This window comes from Aotus nancymaae, unplaced genomic scaffold (genome assembly GCF_030222135.1).
Source record: "Aotus nancymaae isolate 86718 unplaced genomic scaffold, 86718_ANA_hifiasm-v0.15.2.pri h1tg000041l, whole genome shotgun sequence".
NCBI classification, from domain to species: Eukaryota; Metazoa; Chordata; class Mammalia; order Primates; family Aotidae; genus Aotus; species Aotus nancymaae.
The window spans coordinates 23790507-23802944 of NW_026988455.1; the positions used below are offsets into that span (position 1 = coordinate 23790507).

General features: G+C 41.5%; 1 protein-coding gene across 1 annotated transcript in view; it reads left to right on the forward strand.

The window, feature by feature from the left end:
• Positions 1-12438, forward strand: part of SHC3 (SHC adaptor protein 3) — a 161909-nt gene that overhangs the window by 12445 nt on the left and 137026 nt on the right. The window lies entirely within an intron of this gene.

Genomic DNA, 12438 nt, shown 5'->3' on the forward strand with positions numbered 1-12438 from the left:
CCTAAATAATGAGTGGGATTATCTGGCAGGTGGGTGGGACATGTGTGTGTAGGTGTCAGTGCATGAGTGTGTGAGCCCATCTAGAGGAGGTGACAGAAGCAGAGTGTGCCTGTGTGGCTGGAGTGAGTGGAACCAGATAGGTTATGGGGTCAGACCTGCAGCTCACTGGACTTTGGCAAGTGTGGTGGGAAGCCACTGGCAATTTTCTTTCTTCTGTGTGGAGAAATGATTGCAAAAGTAAGAATGAAAGTAGAGACAACTGGAAGACAGTTAGGTGTGATGATGGCAGCTGAGACAAGCGTCATGGGATAAAGGCTACTGAAACATCTACCCAGTTCTGTGTCACTAACGGCAGAGCAACCTGCCCATCCACCATTTCGGGAGCCTCTTAAGTGTAGCATGTCTCAAAATAAATTCACGTTCTTTCTCTCTGGCATCTGTTTCTTGTTCATGTGTTGCTATTTACCTTCTCCCCAAATCTGAGCCCCCCAAGTCCTCCCTGAACACTTCCTTTTCCTATGCCTCTTACATCTGTTCAGTCACCAACCTCATTTCCACCTCTAAAGTTTCCAAGTTTTTCTTCTTTTTCCTTCCTTTTATCCTGATGCACGCCCTCACCATTTTTTTTTTTTTTTTTTTTTTTTTTGCCTTGATGATTGCAATAAACTACTGATCTTGCCAGAAAATTGCTTTGGGAAAGGCTCTTCTTATTAAATTAAAGAAAAAAAAATGATACGGTCTCTCTGAAATGTTTCAAACAATACACAAATGTTTGGGGTGAAAAGTGAAAGCTTCCTCTGAGCTCTCTTCCCTACACTTCTAACTTTATTCCTCTCAGAGATAATCCCCAACAAGGACCTGCTATGTATATTTCCAGGGTGTGTAAACACACACATACACATCTTTTTCTTTTTTTTTTTTCAACTTTTCTTTTACATAACACAAAACATTCTATATATATTGCTCTGTGACTTGCTTTTCTCATTTTATATGCTTTGACGATCTTGCAATATTAGTACCTATAATTCTGTCTCATTTTTTTTTGGTATATACTTGGCACTCAAATTATTGGCGAACTAAAATTTATTCCAGCAGTTCCCTGTTGTTAGGTAGGGAGACAGTTTGTACTTTCTCACAAATTATAAAATAGTAAATATCCTTCTATATTCATCTTTCCATTTGGGGAGGTATTTTTCACCGTGTGTATCATAAGTTTAATCCTTTCCTTCTCTTACTGCCTTGACTGTGGTGTTGAGTCCAGTCATCAGTTTTATTGGTGAAGGCTGCTTTCTTGCTCCTGGCTACAAAGTGAGCTCTTCTGTATTCAAATATCAAGAACATTTATTATTATATACATTTTTACAAGTTAAGAAAATTTTCCTATGATTCTAGTTTTTGAGAAATCTGAAATGGTTGCTGAATTATATCAGGGCTTTTTTCAGCATCTAGTAAGATAAATATGCATTTTCACCTTTTTCTGTAAATGTGGTGAATTATTTATCTTTCTAAAATACATGTCTGTCATCTCATCTGCCTAATTAAAATCTCTCTGCTGCTTGCTTGCCTTGCTTACAGAATTCAATCCAAATTCCTTATTATGAGTGTAAAAACTTTCAGTTTGGCCTCATTTTACTTCTGGAGTCTCATCTCCTGTGCTCCTACCCTCATCCTCCAACCATATGGAGAAGTTTGTTTTCTCCCAAACCAGTTGCACTTTTGGGATAGTTCAAATTTTTCCCCTCTGGGACCCTTCTCTCCTCATCTTGGCCCCAATTAATGCTCTTTAGCTTTCAAGACTCAGCTCACATAAGCAACTGGTCTCTCCTGTGTCTCCCATTTGGGCAGCTGGTGCCCTCTGCTCAGGCTCTCCAGAGCTCTGCAGCCTTCAAGTCAATCCATATGAAGTGAGACTCTAGCAGATGCCCAGTGCTGGAGCCCCTGAGAATCCAAGATGAATTGGATGAATGGGCCCCACTGTCAGGGAAACCATAATCTAAATGGGCTTACATGTGTGTGTCATCAGACCATGAATTGTGGTATGTGATGTGTTATGAACTGAGTGTCTGTGTCCTCCCAGAATTCCCCTGTTGAAATCCTAACCCCCAATTTAATGATGTTAGGAGGTGAGGCCTTTGGAAGGTGATTAGGTCATATGGGTGGGGCTTTCATGAATGGGATTAGTGCCCTTATAAAAGAGGTCCCAGAGAGCTTACTTGCCTTCTTTTTACCACGTAAAGATGCAGCAAGAAGACAGTCTTCTGCAACCAGTGAGCGAGCCCTCATCAGACACTGAATCTGTCAATACCTTGACCTAGGATGTCCAGACTCCAGAATAAGAAATACATGTTTGTAATGTAAGCCATCCGGTCTGTGGTATATTTGTTATGGCAGCCTGAGCTGTCGAGGACATGATGTAAGGCCATGGATTGTGGGATGGGTGTTCAGCTGATGTATTAGCCCATTCTCGAATTGCTGTGAAGAAATACTCGAGTCTGGGTAATTTGTAAGAAAAGCGGTGTAACTGGCTCATGGTTCTGCAGGCTGTGCAGGAAGCATGATGTTGGCTCAGCTTCTGGGGAGGCTTCACAGCAGAAGGTGAAGCGGGGAGCAGGCACATGGCAGAAGCAGGAGCAAGAGAGAGAGAGGGAGAGCGCTGACACTTCTAAATGACCAGATCTCATGAGAATGCACTCACTATCACGAGGACAGCACAGCAGGGATGCACAAAGGGGATAGTGCTAAACCAGTCATGAGAAACCCGCTCCTGTATTCCTGTCTGCTTCCACCAGGCCCCACCTCCAACACTGGGGATAATATTTCAACATGAGATATGAGTGGGGACCAGATCCAGACTCTATCAGCAAGCCTCTGCCAAGGCTTCTCTGAGAAGGAGCAGTGATGAATACTTAATATGTGACCTACGACAGAGGAATGGGAGTGGCTCCAGGGCACTGGGGGGATGTGCCTGATCAACAGTAGCTGGACTAGAAGGTAACCTGGGGCCTATTTGTATACTGCTGGGGATTAAGAACATAATTCCATGGAGGCACATTTTGAACTCTGTTCTATTTGTAAATTCATTGGTAATTGATCCTTCTAATACATATACCACAGCCCACCCAAAATCTTTGAAAGCTATTCAGTAGTTGGAAAGCATTATTAGCAGACCCTTGAATTCTGTGTTCATCTGTCCTTTCTCTTGACACCTAATTACAGGAAGGTTTCGGTAAGAGACTCAACTTTAATGATAGCCATGAGAGATCATTATTAAGTTAAAACATTGTATAGCCAAATTTTACCAGCACATTTCCAAACAGAAAGCTGAACCCCTTAACACTTTCACTTGCCCCCACCTCTAATTAAAAGTACATGGATTTATGAAAAAGAAAGGGGCAAATGAATGGATCAACAAGTATTCTTTGAAGGCTCAATTACACGTCTTATTCTGTGGAAGGTATTGCCGGTTGTTAAAGAGGTGCAGGGTGATTGCCTAAAAGGAACTTTAATTCAGTAGAACAGGAAAAAAAAATCTATGTTCCAAATAGGTGTTAATTATGTAGTAAGAGATCAGTGGTGGGCTGGGGTTATCAAAAAAGGCCTCACAGAGAAGGTGGGATTTATTATGGGTCTGAAAGGGCTATTCAGATCTGGGTAGGAGGAGGAGTGGAGGGTGCTCACAGCAGGAAAATCAGAGTGAGAAGCTCTTTGGAGGTGGGAGAGTGCACAGTGTTTGCCAAGGGGATAGGAAAGATGTGCTACTGAAGACTGGCTGTAGTCAGGGATACCTGACACTACATATTAGCTGTCATTTATCTGTAACACAGACTGTAGCACCTTAGAGTTGGAATGCACTCATTCAGGGTTAAAATCTTTAGGAAGCAGTCTCTGTGTGAAGCCCTCCCATGGCCAGGAGCTCCCTACTGAATGAAGTGACCAGCATGTTGCTGGCCATCATGCCTTGCACTCCATGACCTCTGTGACGGTTAATACTGATTGTCAACTTGATTGAATTGAAGCATGCGAAGTATCGATCCTGGGTGTGTCTGTGAGGGTGTTGCCCTAAGAGATGAATACCCTTAATCTGGGTGGACATCATCTAATCAGCTGCCAGTGTGGCCAGACTATAAAGCAGGCAGTAAAATGTGAAAAGACTAGACTAGCATAGCCTCCCAGCCTACATCTTTCTCCCGTGATGGATGCTTCCTGCCCATGAACATCCAACTCCAAGTTCCTCAGTTCTGGGACTCAGACTGGCTCTCCATGCTCCTCAGCTTGCAGATGGCCTATTGTGGGACCTTGTGATCATGTGAGTTAATGCTTAATAAAACTCTCTTTATGTATATATTTCTATTCCATTAGTTCTGTCCCTCTAGAGAACCCTGACTAATACAATCCCCCTCCATCTGGCTGACATTTGCCCTCTCAAGCCCTGCAGAATGGAGCTCCTTCCTTACCAGATGACAGTCCCTGAAGTAGCTAAAGGGGTGTTTTTCCTTAGCCTCCCCTTCTCCAAGTCAAACATTTCTCACTTCCTCAATAGTTGTAATCTTACTATATTTAGATTCTCTTACTTTTTACATTCTGGTTTGTAAATTAAATTTAGGACACCCTGCTCATAGTAAGGGATAGGGTTGAGTTACTGTGTTGGCCAGAGTTGGTGTATATTCTATCTGTAGAGTTTTGTCCTATCCTAAGAATAATTTGGGTCTTCAGTTCATATGCCTACATGACTAAGAGATAATTTAATCTTTGTCTAAGATACCACTATTCTTTTTTAAGGAAAGGGTGGTAGAGCTTTCTTTATGGCTTATTATGACCTACAAATGGAATTATTGATGGTTTTCAAAGTCACACATTCTTTTCTCAAAAGGCTCAATACAGACTCGTGTCTATCCTCTACCCTTCTACCCCCTACTATTTGCTATGGTCCACTTAACTACTATGAGTTTCTGCAGCCTCTGTCATCAAAACTCAGACTTGTAATTTAGAAAGCCAGTGGAATTGTCATTAGGAATTATGTCACCCACCCAACAATGTAAATGTCACACTATAGAATGGTAGGGTAAATTCTGGTACATTTACACTATGGGATGCTATGTAGCCGTTTTTAAAAGCGAACTAGAGTTCTATTACAGTTGAATTGAAAAGATATTTACAAGGAATTGTTGAGTGAGAAGAGCATGGTGAAACAAACATATGTATGAACCCATCCTTGTAACAGAAACAATAACAAGAAAGCATGTATATATCCACAATTATAGCGGGAGACTTCAACAGCCCACTAGACAGAATAATCTAGTAACTGATACTACTAGCAATTGACAGAACTACTAGACAGAAAATCGACAAGGATGGACAAAACCTGAACAAAATAATCAACCAACAGGATCTAATAGACATACATAGAGCCTTCCACAAAATCACAGCAGAATAAACATTCTTTTCAAGTATCCACGAAACATTTACCAAGATAGACCATGTCTTAGGCCATAAAACAAATATAACCAAATTTAAAAGAATGAAAGTCATACAGAGCATGTTCTCTGATGGCAATGGAATTAAATTTAAAATGGAATTAAATTGATAATAGAAAAACAGTAATAAAATCTCCATACTTCGAAATTAAACAACATGGCTGCAAATAATTAATGAGACAAAGGAGAAGCTTCAAAGGAAATACAAAAAATACATAGAATTGAATGAAAATGAAGCTACCACATGTCAAAATATGTGAGACATAACAACAGTGCAAAGCGGAAAATTTATAGCAGCAAATGCTTACCTTAGAAAAAAATTCTTCAAACAATAATCCAACTACCTCAAGAAACTAAAACAAAGGGTTAAAGCAAGCAGAAGGAAGGAAATGAGAAAGATAAAAGCAGAAATCAATAAAAATAAATATAGGAAATCAATTAAAAAATCAATGAAACCACAATCAGATTTTTTTGGAAAAAAAATTGACAAAATAGATTAAACAGCCTGAGGATGGTGGCTCACACCTGTACATATTCCAAGCACTTTGGCAGGCCAAGTTGGAAGGATCACTTGAGGCTGGGAGTTCGAGGCCAGCCTGGGCAACAGAGCCAGATCCTATTTCTGCAAAAAAAGTTTTAAAAAATTAGCCTAGTTTGGTGGCAGAGTGCCTGTCCCAGCTACTCAGGAGGCTGAGGGAGGAGGAGCATTTGAACTTAGAAGCTGGGGGTTGTAGTGCGCTATGATTGCACCACTGCACTCAATCCTGGGCAACAGAGCAAGATCCTGAAATTTTAAAAAATCATTAAACTTAGCAAGACTGACAAAAATTGAAAAAACAGTTTGGCAATATATTCGTTTTCTTGTTGCCAGTTTAACAAATGACCACAAATTTAGTGGCTTAAAACAAGAGAAATGTATCTTACAGTTCTGGAGGTGAGAAGTCTGCCCTGAGACTTACAGGACCACTATCAGCGTATCTGCAGGGCTCATTTGTTCATTTGTTCTGGAGGCTCTGGGGGGAGAGTCTGCATCTTGTCTCTGCCAGCTTCTAAGGCTTCTAACTGTGAGAATTCTTTGACTTGTGGCCACGTTAATCTCTGCTTCCACTGTCACTTTGCCTTTCTCTCATCTGTGGTCAGATTTTCCTTTGCTTATCTCTTATAAGGACCCTGTGGTTACACGTATGGGTCACCTGATAATCCAGAGTGATCTATTTCAGGATGTTACAGAACTGAACTGGGGTCCACTCGCCTGTGCAGTAGGGCCAAATATTTATTGAGGTTTGTAGTGGGAGAAAGGACAGTGTTAGTGGGAGGGTATTTAAGTCTAACCCTTACCTGTAGGTACCAAGTAAGGAGAATTGGGTAGCTTATGCTTGACACCCGACCTCCCAGATGGCTTAAAGGTAAAGGTTTGTGGAGGCAGGGAGGCAAAAGTTATAGGCAAAGTCTTAAATCAACACAGGTAGGCTATACATTGTTTTGACCTAAAAAGACAGGACATCTCCAAGCAGAGGCCTACAGGTCATAGGTGGATTCAAAGATATCCTGATCTGTTAAAAAAAAATTATATTTGGGGGCACCCACAGGCTCCTAAGAAGGGTTCCTGCTCTGTTTTAAGGATCCTTAGTCATATTTATGATGTTTCAGTTCAGGGTCTTCCATGAAGTTATTAGATGTCAGCTGGGATTATAATTGTCTGAAGGCTTGATGGGGGCTGAAGGGTCCACTTCGGGCTGGTGAACTCCTAGGGATGGCAGGTGGTGTCTGGCTATATTCAGGAGGGCTCAGTTCCTTTCTGCATGGCCCTCTCCATATCCTTCCCATAGGGATGCTTGAGTGTCCATATGATATGATGGATGGCTTCCCCCAGAGTGTGCAGCAATCAAGGCAGTAATATCTTTTATGACCTAGCCTTGGAAAGCACACACTGTCTCCTTCACGGTATTTTATTGATCACATGGGTCAGCCCCATTCAGTGGGGGAGGGCACTCTATAAGGGCACAAATGCCGGGAGGCCTCGGAAACATAAATGTTTTTGCCATGGATATAGACTCATGGGTTTTAAGCCGGAAGACACCATAAAGAGACCCTGGATGACAGTAAGAATCATTCCCATTGATGAGAAAAGATGGAATTTAATAGCTTAATAGGAATAATTTTCTTCTGCAAAGAGGTAGATGTGGTGGCATGAATTTCTTGTGCTAGACACAGTTTTAACAGATGGACCCTCAGGTACAAAGTCAGTTAACTAGAGCTGGGTTGACACTCTACAGATTTAGGAGGGAAAAACCCAAGGCAAGGAAAGTCCCTGTGAGGTGACCAGGTGGAGAAGCAGGTAGATGATGATTTGGCAACTACACATGTCTCACGTGGTTCACATGGCTCACGTGGCTCAGGGGCTGAGTTGAGGCCAGAGTCAGCAGCCCTTCTTCTCCAGTGGGCTACTTACGGTGGTGTTTTGGGCTCAATGGCACACAGGAACAAGTCCGGCATATTGGCTGGTGGTAGCAAGACCTTTTTGACATTCCATAGGGAATGGAGCTGCAAGCAGCCCTGTGAGGTGTGGGTGACACTCGCATGGAGCTGAGACCCCCAAGACCATCATTCTTGCCCAGGCTTCAGAGACAACTGGGCCTCTTCTTGGTCATTCACGCCATCCCAAGGCTGAGAGAAAGCTGGCTCCGTCGAACCAGAAACAGCACTGAGAACTCGGCTGGTGGCACTGGCTTCAGCTGCATAGAGAGGGGCTCAGCAGGCCACACAGGGTCATGCTGACGAGCGGTCTTTTTTGTGGGGTATGGTGAAGAAAAGCAATGCTCAAGGGGAGATAATGAATTTTCTAAGACTAAAGCAGCCAGCTTAGTGGCAGAGTGAAAACGAGAATAGAAGTGGAAGGGCACTGGAATGAAGACGGCTGCTTAGTTCTATCTGCCTCACCCACCAGCTAGAATGTGGCTTTAGCCATAATACCAATACGTATTTTTGGAATATTTCTTTGCTCTTTTCCTTTGACTTTGGGTAGCAGATGTGGTCTATTGCATTGCTGTGATTTTCAGATGAAATCAAGCACAGTGGTTTACTTTTAACCAAACCCCAGTCATACTTCCTCTCTCTGACTCAGCTTCCTTGTCGTACATGAGACCGATGACACACGCCACCAGCTCACATTTACAAAGGCATCCTAGGTCTTTTGATGAACACCTATATAGCACTTACATTAATATAACTTTTTCTGTGAGAGGAGAGATTTAAAAGGGAGTTGTCTTAGTAGGTGAGGAAACAGACACATGATTAGGGGAATAGCTGATTTCTTGCCTGAAGTGACTGTATGGAAGTTGAGAAATGCCTGGCAAAGGAGGCTGGAAAACTGAAAGTGGGTGGGCAGCACTTTTCACACCCAACCCTCTTTCCATGCCCAAAGTACCACGGGGCATCCCCTCCTCACAGGGCCTGTGTGCCGAGCTGGGCTGACACGCATTCCAGCTCGGAGTTGGCTTCCCCCTTAGCAGCGGGTACGGGGACTCTGTGGACACATGGACAATTTTACTTAACTCTAAATCAGGGGTGTCCAATGTTTTGGCTTCCCAGGGCCACAGTGGAAGAAGAAGAATTGTCTTGGGCCACACATAAAATACACTAACACTAATGATAGCTGATGAGCTAAAAAAAAAAAAATCACACAAAAAAAATCTCATAATGTTTTAAGAAACAGAACAGCTTCCAACCAGTCAGTAACCTCCCAGGGGTATCCACTATTCAAAGTTGTCCTGGGCTGCAAGTAGCCCACAGGCCTAGGGTTGGACCAGCTTGCTCTGAGCCTTCCATTTCCCTTGGATGCTGCCTGTCATATGGAGGTGCACATGAGCCTTGAGTTCTTTATCTGTAAAATGGGGGTAACAGCAGCACTGTCTTTATGGGGTCGTCAGGAGGAATGAAGGGAATGTCTGTGAAAGGCTCCGCGGAGTACCTGGTAGGTGGAAGAGGCCCACTGAGGGTCCGCAGTCTGAGCCATCTCCTGTCCTATTGCGAAATCCAGAGCTCACTTCCCCAAAGCCCCATGAGTCAGGGCCAATCTTGCCTTTAGTCATATCTCCTTTATTCAAGAGAGAATACTGCGATATCACAGGATAGTGACTCCAGCTCTGTGTCAGCTCAGCCTCTTAGCGCCTGTGAAATTTGTTCTGCTGAAGGTGATGTCGTAGCACTGCTCTTGCGGCCCCCGAGGTGGACAGGAGGTGGAGACTTGCTAGGGTGAAAGGTGGAGTGACTGCTGGCCCTCCCTGGCCTGAATGAGGGTTCTCAGCTTCACAGCTTCGGGAAATGAGTTTTGGGGCCACAGCAGTAACAGCGTGAGCCAATCACATAAAGCAAGGGACAAGGTGATAACCAGGGAGGAGCTTTGAAACACTTTGATGAGAGCAGCATGATGTCTGTGGTGTTAGTGTTGAAGTTGATGGCGTTCATAAACAGCTCCCAGCAGTCCTGCTGCCTTGTAAGCAGGTTATCAGACAACATTCTCATAATACCAAGTTATTCTGGGGGGATTGATTATAAATGATTTAATTTTTTGATGTTTGTTTGTATTTTCCAAAATTTTCTTCAAAGAACATACATTATTTATCAGAAAAAGGTGAGCATTAGAAAGAAAATAATTTCAAGGGACCCCTTAAAATAAATGATGTTTCATTCTTTTTTTATTGAACACAACATACATAGTAGACCAAAAACCTTAAATAATCATCTCAATGAGGATACATTTATATTAATGTTAGAAAAAGAGTAATTAACCTAATACTAGCCCTACTAACTGACACCTTACTAGCTCTATTATTAATAATAATTACATTGTGGCTTCCACAACTAAATATTTATACAGAAAAGTCCAGCCCCTATGAATGCAGAGTTGACCAGATAACCTCCACCCACCTCCCCTTTTCTATAAAATCCTTCCTAGAATCACACCCATGCAAACACCAACAGATTAAGATCTGCAGCAAATTCCCAGTCCCACCCCCTGAGTTCTTTTGTATTTCTTTTGTATTTGATAGTCTTAGGGGTATTTACTATTTTGACTTCTGTCACCATTGATTAGTTTATGGCAATTATCTTTTAAATTAAACAATACTAACAATATTTGGTCAGATTAGTACTATTAAGTATAGCCCATATTTTCTAAGTATGGATTGTTACTTTTAAATCAATTCAAGGTATGATTTAGAAAAGATTTCATAAATACGTAACTGATGGTGCAAAATCCTGTATAAAGTACATTAGACGAATTAATTGATCAAAAGTAGAGTTTTCCTTTGCTCAAATACATATAAATGCTTATAACAAATCATCTTAATTTTAACATGACCAAATCAAGTCATTTTGGAACTTCACATTATTCCAATGCCAATATCAGACGGATGTGCCATGTTACGTAAGCTAGAGAGTGGGCAGTGGTTGACTTTAAAGAATTGTGAGAAGGTGCTATTGCACACAGGTGTCTAGAACACATGTGGTGAACTTGCTAAGACAGTTGAACATAGATGTTGAGGATGTCCATGGTGGACCCACTAAGATGGCCAAGCCACAACTAACGTTAGCAAAACATAAATATTCTGGAGCAGAATTTTGCTGGAATTTCAAATGGTCCTGTAAATTGATTTTATTTGACTTCTACTTTTTACAGTACATGATAATTAATCTATGCCCAGGCAAACTGGCCACCACTGGGGAGAGGAAGAGCAACCCATAGGATTCGGTTAAAGAGATACCTCGTTCACGGGGCTGTGGATTCTCCCGTTTATAAGTGACAATTCACTAAGTCAGAGTTAAGACTTAGGAGCTTGATTACAGTGTCAGTTTACACCCCATATCTTTAATTCTAATTTTCCAGAGAGTAATTTGTAACATATGGCCACTTCCCCTGATACAATCTGAAACTATTCAAATCACTAGGAGCTGGCTCCATTAACAATATAATCCTAGAAAAGGAATCATCAAACATTATTGCAAATCCAGAAATCTGGGCACAACCTTACTGAATATGAATACTTTAAGTTAATAATATTTAACTTTCTTTTATTAGGGTGATATATGCTAATTGCAGAAAAAGTAGGACATAGAGAAAAACATAAAGAAGAAAATTAAAATCATCTATAACCATAATCCTCCATCATGACTTCTTAAAATTTCCATGAATTATTTTAGTCCTTATTTTTATTTATGCAAACTTGAGATCAGGCTCAAAGATTCCCCAAATTATTAAATATTATTGGCAGATGTAGTTTTTAATAGCTGCATAATATTCTATCTTAGAATATATAAAGAATACTTACAACTCAACAATAAAAAGAAAATAACAGAATTTAAAAACAGAAAAATAACAGAATTTAAAAACAGCCCAAAATTGGTCTTAGTCTGTTCCTGCTGCTATAACAAAAATACCTTAAACGGGGCCATTTACAACCAACAGAGGCCTGAAGTCCAAGATCGAAACACCAGCAGATTCAATGTCTGGTGAGGGCTTTCTGCTTCATTAATGGCTCCTTCTCATGGCATTTGCACATGGCAGAAGGGGCAAGTGATCCCTTGAACCTCATTTATGAGGTTACTACTCTCATTCATAAGGACAGAGCCCTCATGACTTTATCACTTACCAAAAGGCCCAACCTCTTTGTATTATCACATTCAGCAGCAGGTCTCAAGGTATGAATTTGTGGGGGACACCAGCATTCAGACCACATGAGGATTTGAATAGACATTTCTTCAGAAAAGACATACACCAGCCTGGGCAACATAGTGAGACCTCATGTCTGCAAAAATTTAAAAAAAATAGCCAGACATAGGATGTGGAGAAATAGGAACACTTTTACACTGTTGGTGGGAGTGTAAATTAGTTCAACCATTGTGGAAAACAGTGTGGCGATTCCTCAAGGACCTAGAAATAGAAATTCCATTTGACCCAGCAATC